Below are 14232 nucleotides of genomic sequence, written 5' to 3'. Positions count from 1 at the left end.
ATACGTTATAACGTAGTGCTACATAACGTTATATGTTATAGGGTAACAGTATATAGCGTTATACGTTATAACGTAATGATACGTAACGTTATACGTTATAAGGTAATAGTGTATAACGTTATACGTTATAACGTAATGCTACATAACGTTATACGTTATAAAGTAATACTATACAACGTTATATGTTATAAGGTAATAGTATATCACGTTATACGGTATATGGCAACAGTATACACACGCCCGGCTAGCTCAGTCGGTAGAGCATGAGACTCTTAATCTCAGGGTCGTGGGTTCGAGCCCCACGTTGGGCGAATATCTATATTTTTTTTTTTTTGCAAGGAAGAGGAAGGTTCGGCGCAGGATACGTTGGAGTTCTGCCCGGCGTGGGTGGAACCGCGACGCGCCAATCAGATCGTCATCGGCGCGAGTGTACTCCCCGAAGCTGCAGTAAAAGCAATGCTGAGAGGGCGCCAGGTACACACTGCCTTCCGAACTTCCTGCGAGAAGGTGAAGCTCGCGAAGGAACTGGCATAGAGAGAAAGGAAAAGAGACCGCGATCCAGCTAGGGCGGCGAGACAAGAAGCTCGACGCTAGGTGGTGTGGTCCCCCCTAGCGGCCCAACTTAAACAAGGATGCCTCACTCATTAAGTAGGAACATGACGAGGGGTACCACCCCGAAAGTAATTCGCAAGATAGCCCGGGGCACCTCCACTATAAACGTGAGGACGTCCACCGTGGAATTTTTTGTCTATAGGAGTACCAAACTACTCGCGTGTTACGAAAGCAACACCGGCTGTCAATGAGGATTTCTCCACGTATAATAATAAAAAAAAAAAAAAATAAGGTAGTAGTATATAGCGTTATACGTTATAACGTAATGCTAAATAACGTTATATGTTATAGGGTAATAGTATATATCGTTATACTTTATAACGTAATGCTACATAACGTTATACGTTATAACGTAATAGTATACAACGGTATACGTTATAACGTAATGCTACATAACGTTATATGTTATAAGGTTATAGCATATAGAGTTATACGTTATATGGTAATGCTACATAACGTTGTACGTTATAAGGTAATAGTATATAACGTTATACGTTATAAGGTAATAGTATATAACGTCATACGTTATAACGTAATAGTATACAACGTTATACGTTATAACGTAATGCTACATAACGTTATACGTTATAAGGTAATAGTATATAACGTAGTACGTTATGACGTAGTGCTACATAACGTTGTACGTTATAACGTAATAATATACAACGGTATACGTTATAACGTAATATTATTCAACGGTATACGTTAGAACGTAATACTACATAACGTTATAAGTTATAAGGTAGTAGTATATAGCGTTATATGTTATAACGTAATGCTGCATAACGTTATACGTTATAAGGTAATAGTATATAACGTTATACGTTATAACGTAATAGTATACTACGTTATACGTTATAACGTAATGCTACATAACGTTATATGTTATAAGGTAATAGCATATAGCGTTATACGTTATAACGTAATGCTACATAACGTTATATGTTGTAAGGTAATAGGATATAGCGTTATACGATATAACGTAATGCTACATAACGTTATACGTTGTAAGGTAATAGTATATAGCGTTATACGTTATAACGTAATGCTACATAACGTTATACGTTATAAGGTAATAGTATATAACGTTATACGTTATAACGTAGTGCTATATAACGTTATACGTTTTAAGGTAATAGTATATAGAGCTATTAGTTATAACGTAACGCTAAATACCGTTATATGTTATAAGGTAATAGTATATAACGTTATACGTTATGACGTCGTGCTACATAACGTTGTACGTTATAACGTAATAATATACAACGGTATACGTTATAACGTAATATTATACAACGGTATACGTTACAACGTAATACCACATAACGTTATAAGTTATATGGTAGTAGTATATAGCGTTATATGTTATAACGTAATGCTGCATAACGTTATACGTTATAAGGTAATAGTATATAACGTTATACGTTATAACGTAATAGTATACAACGTTATACGTTATAACGTAATGCTACATAACGTTGTACGTTATAAGGTAATAGTATATAACTTTATACGTTATAAGGTAATAGTATATAACGTCATACGTTATAACGTAATAGTATACAACGTTATACGTTATAACGTAGTGCTACATAACGTTATACGTTATAAGGTAATAGTATATAACGTTATACGTTATGACGTAATAATATACAACGGTATACGTTATAACGTAATATTATTCAACGGTATACGTTAGAACGTAATACTACATAACGTTATAAGTTATAAGGTAGTAGTATATAGCGTTATATGTTATAACGTAATGCTGCATAACGTTATACGTTATAAGGTAATAGTATATAACGTTATACGTTATAACGTAATAGTATACTACGTTATACGTTATAACGTAATGCTACATAACGTTACATGTTATAAGGTAATAGGATATAGCGTTATACGTTATAACGTTATGCTACATAACGTTATACGTTGTAAGGTAATAGTATATAGCGTTATACGTTATAACGTAATGCTACATAACGTTATTCGTTATAAGGTAATAGTATATAACGTTATACGTTATAACGTAGTGCTATATAACGTAATATGTTTTAAGGTAATAGTATATAGAGTTATTAGTTATAACGTAACGCTAAATACCGTTATATGTTATAAGGTAATAGTATATAACGTTATACGTTATGACGTAGTGCTACATAACGTTGTACGTTATAACGTAATAATATACAACGGTATACGTTATAACGTAATATTATACAACGGTATACGTTATAACGTAATACTACATAACGTTATAAGTTATAAGGTAGTAGTATATAGCGTTATCTGTTATAACGTAATGCTGCAATACGTTATACGTTATAAGGTAATAGTATATAACGTTATACGTTATGACGTAGTGCTACATAACGTTGTACGTTATAACGTAATAATATACAACGGTATACGTTATAACGTAATATTATTCAACGGTATACGTTAGAACGTAATACTACATAACGTTATAAGTTATAAGGTAGTAGTATATAGCGTTATATGTTATAACGTAATGCTGCATAACGTTATACGTTATAAGGTAATAGTATATAACGTTATACGTTATAATGTAATAGTATACTACGTTATACGTTATAACGTAATGCTACATAACGTTATATGTTATAAGGTAATAGCATATAGCGTTATACGTTATAACGTAATGCTACATAACGTTATATGTTGTAAGGTAATAGGATATAGCGTTATACGTTATAACGTAATGCTACATATCGTTATACGTTGTAAGGTAATAGTATATAGCGTTATACGTTATAACGTAATGCTACATAACGTTATACGTTATAAGGTAATAGTATATAACGTTATACGTTATAACGTAGTGCTACATAACGTTATACGTTATAAGGTAATAGTATATGACGTTATACGTTATAACGTAGTGCTATATAACGTTATATGTTATAAGGTAATAGTATACAGATTTGAACGTTATAACGTAACGCTAAATAACGTTATATGTTGTAAGGTAATAATATATAACGCTATACGTTATGACGTAGTGCTACATATCGTTATACGTTATAATGTAATAGTATACAACGGTATACCTCATAACGTAATGCTACATAACGTTATATGTTATAAGGTAGTAGTATATAGCGTTATACGTTATACCGTAATGCTGCATGACGTTATACGTTATAAGGTAATGGTATATAACGTTATACGTTATAACGTAATAGTATACAACGTTATACGTTATAACGTAATGCTACATGACGTTATACGTTATAAGGTAATGGTATATGACGTTATACGTTATAACGTAATAGCATACAACGGTATACGTTATAACGTAATACTACATAACGTTATATGTTATAAGGTAGTAGTATTTAGCGTTGTACGTCTTAACGTAATGCTGCATAACGTTATACGTTATAAGGTAATAGTATATAACGTCATACGTTATAACGTAATAGTATACAACGTTATACGTTATAACGTAATGCTACATAACGTTATACGCTATAAGGTAATAGTATATAACGTTATACGTTATAACGTAATAGTATACAACGTTATACGTTATAACGTAATGCTACATAACGTTATACGTTATAAGGTAATAGTATATAACGTTATACGTTATATGGTTACCGTATATAACGTATAACGATATAAGGTTATATCATATAGCGTTATACGTTATATGGTAGTGCTACATAACGTTATATGTTGTAAGGTAATAGTATATATCATTATACGTTATAACGTAATGCTGCATAACGTTATACGTCTTAACGTAATAGTACATAACGTTATACGTTATAACGTAATGCTACAGAAAGATATACGTTATAAGGTAATAGTATATAACGTTATACGTTATACGGTAATAGCATATAACGTTACACGTTATAGGGTAATAGCATACAACGTTATACGTTATAACGTAATGCTACATAACGTTATACGTTATAACGTAATGCTACATAACGTTATACGTTATAAAGTAATAGTATATAACGTTATACGTTATAAGGTAATAGTATATAAGGTTACACGTTATAACGTAATGCTACATAACGTTATAAGTTATAACGTAATAGTATACAACGGTATACGTTATAAGGTAATAGTACATAACGTTATACGTTATAACGTAATGCTACATAACGTTATACGTTATAAGGTAATAGCATATAACGTTATACATTATAACGTAATGCTACATAAGGATATGCGATATAAGGTAATAGTATATAACGTTATACGTTATAACGTAATGCTACATAATGTTATACGTTATAAAGTAATACTATATAACGTTATACGTTATAAGGTAATAGTATATAACGTTATACGTTATAACGTAATGCTACATAACGTTATACGTTATAAGGTAATAGCATGTATCGTTATACGTTATAACGTAATGCTACATAACGTTATATGTTATAGGGTAATAGCATACAACGTTATACGTTATAACGTAATACTACATAACGTTATAAGTTATAAGGTAGTAGTATATAGCGTTATCTGTTATAACGTAATGCTGCAATACGTTATACGTTATAAGGTAATAGTATATAACGTTATACGTTATGACGTAGTGCTACATAACGTTGTACGTTATAACGTAATAATATACAACGGTATACGTTATAACGTAATATTATTCAACGGTATACGTTAGAACGTAATACTACATAACGTTATAAGTTATAAGGTAGTAGTATATAGCGTTATATGTTATAACGTAATGCTGCATAACGTTATACGTTATAAGGTAATAGTATATAACGTTATACGTTATAATGTAATAGTATACTACGTTATACGTTATAACGTAATGCTACATAACGTTATATGTTATAAGGTAATAGCATATAGCGTTATACGTTATAACGTAATGCTACATAACGTTATATGTTGTAAGGTAATAGGATATAGCGTTATACGTTATAACGTAATGCTACATATCGTTATACGTTGTAAGGTAATAGTATATAGCGTTATACGTTATAGCGTAATGCTACATAACGTTATAAGTTGTAACGTAATAGTATACAACGTCATAAGTTATAAGGTAATAGTATATAACGTTATACGTTATAAGGTAATAGCATATAACGTTACAGGTTATAGGGTAATAGGATACAACGTTATACGTTATAGCGTAATGCTACCTAACGTTATACGTTATAACGTAATAGTATACAACGTTATACGTTATAAGGTAATAGTATATAACGTTATACGTTATGAGGTTACAGTATATAACGTATAACGATATCAGGTAATAGTATATAACGTTATACGCTATAACGTAATGATACATAACGTTATACGTTATAAGGTAATAGCATATAACGTTATACGTTATAACGTAATGCTACATAAGGATATACGATATAAGGCAATAGTATATAACGTTATACGTTATAACGTAATGCTACATAAGGATATACGATATAAGGCAATAGTATATAACGTTATACGTTATAACGTAATGCTACATAGCGTTATACGTTATAAGGCAATAGCATGTAGCGTTATACGTTATAACGTAATGCTACATAACGTTATACGTTGTAAGGTAATATTATATAGCGTTATACGTTATAACGTAATGCTACATAACGTTATACGTTATAAGGTAATACTATATAACGTAATACGTTATAAGGTAATAGTATATAACGTTACACGTTATAACGTAATGCTACATAACGTTATAAGTTGTAACGTAATAGTATACAACGTTATAAGTTATAAGGTAATAGTATATAACGTTATACGTTATAAGGTAATAGCATATAACGTTACAGGTTATAACGTAATGCTACATAAGGATATACGATATAAGGCAATAGTATATAACGTTATACGTTATAACGTAATGCTACATAAGGATATACGATATAAGGCAATAGTATATAACGTTATACGTTATAACGTAATGCTACATAGCGTTATACGTTATAAGGTAATAGCATGTAGCGTTATACGTTATAACGTAATGCTACATAACGTTATATGTTATAGGGTAATAGCATACAACGTTATACGTTATAACGTAGTGCTACATAACGTTATATGTTATAGGGTAACAGTATATAGCGTTATACGTTATAACGTAATGATACGTAACGTTATACGTTATAAGGTAATAGTGTATAACGTTATACGTTATAACGTAATGCTACATAACGTTATACGTTATAAAGTAATACTATACAACGTTATATGTTATAAGGTAATAGTATATAACGTTATACGGTATATGGCAACAGTATACACACGCCTGGCTAGCTCAGTCGGTAGAGCATGAGACTCTTAATCTCAGGGTCGTGGGTTCGAGCCCCACGTTGGGCGAATATCTATATTTTTTTTTTTTGCAAGGAAGAGGAAGGTTCGGCGCAGGATACGTTGGAGTTCTGCCCGGCGTGGGTGGAACCGCGACGCGCCAATCAGATCGTCATCGGCGCGAGTGTACTCCCCGAAGCTGCAGTAAAAGCAATGCTGAGAGGGCGCCAGGTACACACTGCCTTCCGAACTTCCTGCGAGCAGGTGAAGCTCGCGAAGGAACTGGCATAGAGAGAAAGGAAAAGAGACCGCGATCCAGCTAGGGCGGCGAGACAAGAAGCTCGACGCTAGGTGGTGTGGTCCCCCCTAGCGGCCCAACTTAAACAAGGATGCCTCACTCATTAAGTAGGAACATGACGAGGGGTACCACCCCGAAAGTAATTCGCAAGATAGCCCGGGGCACCTCCACTATAAACGTGAGGACGTCCACCGTGGAATTTTTTGTCTATAGGAGTCCCAAACTACTCGCGTGTTACGAAAGCAACACCGGCTGTCAATGAGGATTTCTCCACGTATAATAATAAAAAAAAAAAAAAAATAAGGTAGTAGTATATAGCGTTATACGTTATAACGTAATGCTAAATAACGTTATATGTTATAGGGTAATAGTATATAGCGTTATACTTTATAACGTAATGCTACATAACGTTATAAGTTATAAGGTAGTAGTATATAGCGTTATATGTTATAAAGTAATGCTGCATAACGTTATACGTTATAAGGTAATAGTATATAACGTTATAACGTATAACGTTATGTAGCACTACGTTATAACGTATAACGTTATATACTATTACCTTATAACGTATAACGTTATGTAGCATTACGTTATAACGTATAACGCTATATACTATTACCTTACAACGTATAACGATATGTAGCATTACGTTATAACGTATAACGCTATATCCTATTACCTTACAACATATAACGTTATGTAGCATTACGTTATAACGTATAACGCTATATGCTATTACCTTATAACATATAACGTTATGTAGCATTACGTTATAACGTATAACGCTACATGCTATTGCCTTATAACGTATAACGCTATGTAGCATTACGTTATAACGTATAACGTTATATACTATTGCCTTATATCGTATATCCTTATGTAGCATTACGTTATAACGTATAACGTTATATACTATTGCCTTATATCGTATATCCTTATGTAGCATTACGTTATAACGTATAACGTTATATACTATTACCTTATAACGTATAACGTTATGCAGCATTACGTTATAACATATAACGCTATATACTACTACCTTATAACTTATAACGTTATGTAGTATTACGTTGTAACGTATACCGTTGTATACTATTACGTTATAACGTATAGCGTTATGCAGCACTACGTCATAACGTATAACGTTATATACTATTACCTTATATCGTTATACGTTATGTAGCATTACGTTGTAACGTATACCGTTGTATACTATTACGTTATAACGTATAGCGTTATGCAGCACTACGTCATAACGTATAACGTTATATACTATTACCTTATATCGTTATAAGTTATATACTATTACCTTATAATGTATATCCTTCTGTAGCATTACGTTATAACGTATAACGTTATGTAGCACTACGTCATAACGTATAACGTTATATACTATTACCTTATAACGAATAACGCAATATACTATTACCTTAATACATATAACGTTACGTAGCATTACGTTATAACGTATAACGCTATATGCTATTACCTTATAACATATAACGTTATGTAGCATTACGTTATAACGTATATCGTTGTATACTATTACGTTATAACGTATAATATTATGTAGGACTACGTTGTAACGTATAACGCTATATACTATTACTTTATAACATATAACGTTATGTAGCATTACGTTATAACGTATAACGTTATATAATATTACCTTATATCGTTATACGTTATATACGGTAACCATATAACGTATAACGTTATATACTATCACATTATAACGTTCAACGATATGTAGCACTACGTTATAACGTATAACGTTATATGCTATTACCTTACAATATATAACGTTATTTAGCGTAACGTTATAACTAATAACTCTATATACTATTACCTTATAACATATAACGTTACATAGCACTACGTTATAACGTATAACGTTATATACTATTACCTTATAACGTATACCCTTCTGTAGCATTACGCTAGCATGACGCTATACGCTTATAACGTAATGCTACATAACGTTATACGTTATAAGGTAATAGCATATAACGTTACACGTTATAGCGTAATGCTACATAACGTTATAAGTTGTAACGTAATAGTATACTACGTTATAAGTTATAAGGTAATAGTATATAACGTTACACGTTATAACGTAATGCTACATAACGTTATAAGTTGTAACGTAATAGTATACAACGTTATAAGTTATAAGGTAATAGTATATAACGTTATACGTTATAAGGTAATAGCATATAACGTTACACGTTATAAGGTAATAGGATACAACGTTATACGTTATAGCGTAATGCTACCTAACGTTATACGTTATAACGTAATAGTATACAACGTTATAAGTTATAAGGTAATAGTATATAACGTTATACGTTATGAGGTTACAGTATATAACGTATAACGATATCAGGTAATAGTATATAACGTTATACGCTATAACGTAATGATACATAACGTTATACGTTATAAAGTAATAGTATATAACGTTATACGTTATAAGGTAATAGTATATAAGGTTATACGTTATAACGTAATAGCATATAACGTTATAAGTTAAAAGGTAATTGTATAATTCGTTATAGGTTTTACCGTAATACCATAAAATGTTATACGTTATAACGTAATAGCATATAACGTCATAAGTTAAAAGGTAACAGTATATAGCGTTATACGTTATAACGTAATGCTAAATAACGTTATATGTTATAGGGTAATAGTATATAGCGTTATACTTTATAACGTAATGCTACATAACGTTATACGTTATAACGTAATAGTATACATCGGTATACGTTATAACGTAATGCTACATAACATTATACGTTATAAGGTAATAGTATATAACGTTATACGTTATGACGTAGTGCTACATAACGTTGTACGTTATAACGTAATAATATACAACGGTATACGTTATAACGGAATATTATACAACGGTATACGTTATAACGTAATACTACATAACGTTATAAGTTATAAGGTAGTAGTATATAGCGTTATATGTTATAACGTAATGCTGCATAACGTTATACGTTATAAGGTAATAGTATATAACGTTATACGTTATAACGTAATAGTATACAACGTTATACGTTATAACGTAATGCTACATAACGTTGTACGTTATAAGGTAATAGTATATAACGTTATACGTTATATGGTTACCGTATATAACGTATAACGATATAAGGTTATATGATATAGCGTTATACGTTATATGGTAGTGCTACATAACGTTATATGTTATAAGGTAATATTATATATCATTATACGTTATAACGTAATGCTGCATAACGTTATACGTTTTAACGTAATAGTACATAACGTTATACGTTATAACGTAATGCTACAGAAAGATATACGTTATAAGGTAATAGTATATAACGTTATACGTTATACGGTAATAGCATATAACGTTACACGTTATAGGGTAATAGCATACAACGTTATACGTTATAACGTAATGCTACATAACGTTATACGTTATAACGCAATGCTACATAACGTTATACTTTATAAAGTAATAGTATATAACGTTATACGTTATAAGGTAATAGTATATAACGTTATACGTTATAACGTAATTCTACATAACGTTATACGTTATAAGGTAATAGTATATAACGTTATACGTTATAACGTAATAGTATACAACGTTATACGTTATAACGTAATGCTACATAACGTTGTACGTTATAAGGTAATAGTATATAACGTTATACGTTATATGGTTTCCGTATATAACGTATAACGATATAAGGTTATATGATATAGCGTTATACGTTATATGGTAGTGCTACATAACGTTATATGTTATAAGGTAATAGTATATATCATTATACGTTATAACGTAATGCTGCATAACGTTATACGTTTTAACGTAATAGTACATAACGTTATACGTTAAAACGTAATGCTACAGAAAGATATACGTTATAAGGTAATAGTATATAACGTTATACGTTATACGGTAATAGCATATAACGTTACACGTTATAGGGTAATAGCATACAACGTTATACGTTATAACGTAATGCTACATAACGTTATATGTTATAGGGTAATAGTATATAGCGTTATACGTTATAACGTAATGCTACGTAACGTTATACGTTATAAGGTAATAGTGTATAACGTTATACGTTATAACGTAATGCTACATAACGTTATACGTTATAAGGTAATAGTGTATAACGTTATACGTTATAACGTAATTCTACATAACGTTATACGTTATAAGGTAATAGCATGTAGCGTTATACGTTATATCGTAATGCTACATAACGTTATATGTTATAGGGTAATAGCATACAACGTTATACGTTATAACGTAGTGCTACATAACGTTATATGTTATAGGGTAATAGTATATAGCGTTATACGTTATAACGTAATGCTACGTAACGTTATACGTTATAAGGTAATAGTGTATAACGTTTTACGTTATAACGTAATGCTACATAACGTTATACGTTATAAAGTAATACTATATAACGTTATACGTTATAAGGTAATAGTATATAACGTTACACGTTATAACGTAATGCTACATAACGTTATAAGTTGTAACGTAATAGTATACAACGTTATAAGTTATAAGGTAATAGTATATAACGTTATACGTTATAAGGTAATAGCATATAACGTTACACGTTATAAGGTAATAGGATACAACGTTATACGTTATAGCGTAATGCTACCTAACGTTATACGTTATAACGTAATAGTATACAACGTTATAAGTTATAAGGTTATAGTATATAACGTTATACGTTATGAGGTTACAGTATATAACGTATGACGATATCAGGTAATAGTATATAACGTTATACGCTATAACGTAATGATACATAACGTTATACGTTATAAGGTAATAGTATATAACGTCATACGGTATATGGCAACAGTATACACACGCCCGGCTAGCTCAGTCGGTAGAGCATGAGACTCTTAATATCAGGGTCGTGGGTTCGAGCCCCACGTTGGGTGAATATCTATATTTTTTTTTTTTGCAAGGAAGAGGATGGTTCGGCGCAGGATACGTTGGAGTTCTGCCCGGCGTGGGTGGAACCGCGACGCGCCAATCAGATCGTAATCGGCGCGAGTGTACCCCCCGAAGCTGCAGTAAAAGCAATGCTGAGAGGGCGCCAGGTATACACTGCCTTCCGAACTTCCTGCGAGCAGGTGATGCTCGCGAAGGAACTGGCATAGAGAGAAAGGAAAGGAGACCGCGATCCAGCTAGGGCGGCGAGACAAGGAGCTCGACGCTAGGTGGTGTGGTCCCGCCTAGCGGCCCAACTTAAACAAGGATGCCTCACTGATTAAGTAGGAACACGACGAGGGGTACCACCCCGATAGTAATTCGCAACATAGCCCGGGGCACCTCCACTATAAACGTGAGGACGTCCACCGTGGAATTTTTTGTCTATAAGAGTCCCAAACTACTCGCGTGCTACGAAGGCAACACCGGCTGTCAATGAGGATTTCTCCACGTATAATAATAAAAAAAAAAAAAAAAAATAAGGTAGTAGTATATAGCGTTATACGCTATAACGGAATAGTATATAACGATAGAGGTTATATGGTAATAGTATACAACGTTATACGTTATAACGTAATGCTACATAACGTTATACGTTATAACGTAATGCTAAATAACGTTATATGTTATAGGGTAATAGTATATAGCGTTATACTTTATAACGTAATGCTACATAACGTTATACGTTATAACGTAATAGTATACAACGGTATACGTTATAACGTAATGCTACATAACGTTATATGTTATAAGGTTATAGCATATAGCGTTATACGTTATATGGTAGTGCTACATAACGTTATATGTTATAAGGTAATAGTATGTAGCGTTATACGTTATAACGTAATGCTGCATAACGTTATACGTTTTAACGTAATAGTACATAACGTTATACGTTATAACGTAATGCTACAGAAAGATATACGTTATAAGGTAATAGTATATGACGTTATACGTTATACGGTAATAGCATATAACGTTACACGTTATAGGGTAATAGCATACAACGTTATTCGTTATAACGTAATGCTACATAACGTTATACGTTATAACGTAATGCTACATAACGTTATACGTTATAAAGTAATAGCATATAACGTTATACGTTATAAGGTAATAGTATATAAGGTTACACGTTATAACGTAATGCTGCATAACGTTATACGTTATAACGTAATAGTATACAACGTTATACGTTATAACGTAATGCTACATAACGTTGTACGTTATAAGGTAATAGTATATAACGTTATACGTTATATGGTTACCGTATATAACGTATAACGATATAAGGTTATATCATATAGCGTTATACGTTATATGGTAGTGCTACATAACGTTATATGTTATAAGGTAATAGTATATATCATTATACGTTATAACGTAATGCTGCATAACGTTATACGTTTTAACGTAATAGTACATAACGTTATACGTTATAACGTAATGCTACAGAAAGATATACGTTATAAGGTAATAGTATATAACGTTATACGTTATACGGTAATAGCATATAACGTTACACGTTATAGGGTAATAGCATACAACGTTATACGTTATAGCGTAATGCTACATAACGTTATACGTTATAACGTAATGCTACATAACGTTATACGTTATAAAGTAATAGTATATAACGTTATACGTTATAAGGTAATAGTATATAAGGTTACACGTTATAACGTAATGCTACATAACGTTATAAGTTATAACGTAATAGTATACAATGGTATACGTTATAAGGTAATAGTACATAACGTTATACGTTATATCGTAATGCTACATAACGTTATACGTTATAAGGTAATAGCATATAACGTTATACGTTATAACGTAATGCTACATAAGGATATACGATATAAGGCAATAGTATATAACGTTATACGTTATAACGTAATGCTACATAGCGTTATACGTTATAAGGTAATAGCATGTAGCGTTATACGTTATAACGTAATGCTACATAACGTTATATGTTATAGGGTAATAGCATACAACGTTATACGTTATAACGTAGTGCTAC

The 14232-nt window shown here is 31.5% G+C and overlaps 1 non-coding gene across 1 annotated transcript; it reads left to right on the top strand.

Annotated features, from left to right (window-relative positions):
* The first annotated feature begins 238 nt into the window (after positions 1-238).
* Trnak-cuu (transfer RNA lysine (anticodon CUU)) lies at positions 239-311 on the top strand. Its single transcript has one exon. It is a non-coding gene; the product is annotated as a tRNA-Lys (tRNA).
* Positions 312-14232: the final 13921 nt, after the last annotated feature.

The sequence above is a fragment of the Bombus fervidus genome, chromosome 7, assembly GCF_041682495.2.
Source record: "Bombus fervidus isolate BK054 chromosome 7, iyBomFerv1, whole genome shotgun sequence".
Taxonomy (NCBI): Eukaryota; Metazoa; Arthropoda; class Insecta; order Hymenoptera; family Apidae; genus Bombus; species Bombus fervidus.
The sequence above is the reverse complement of the archived record's forward strand: the minus strand, read 5'-3'. Positions and strand labels throughout refer to the sequence as shown.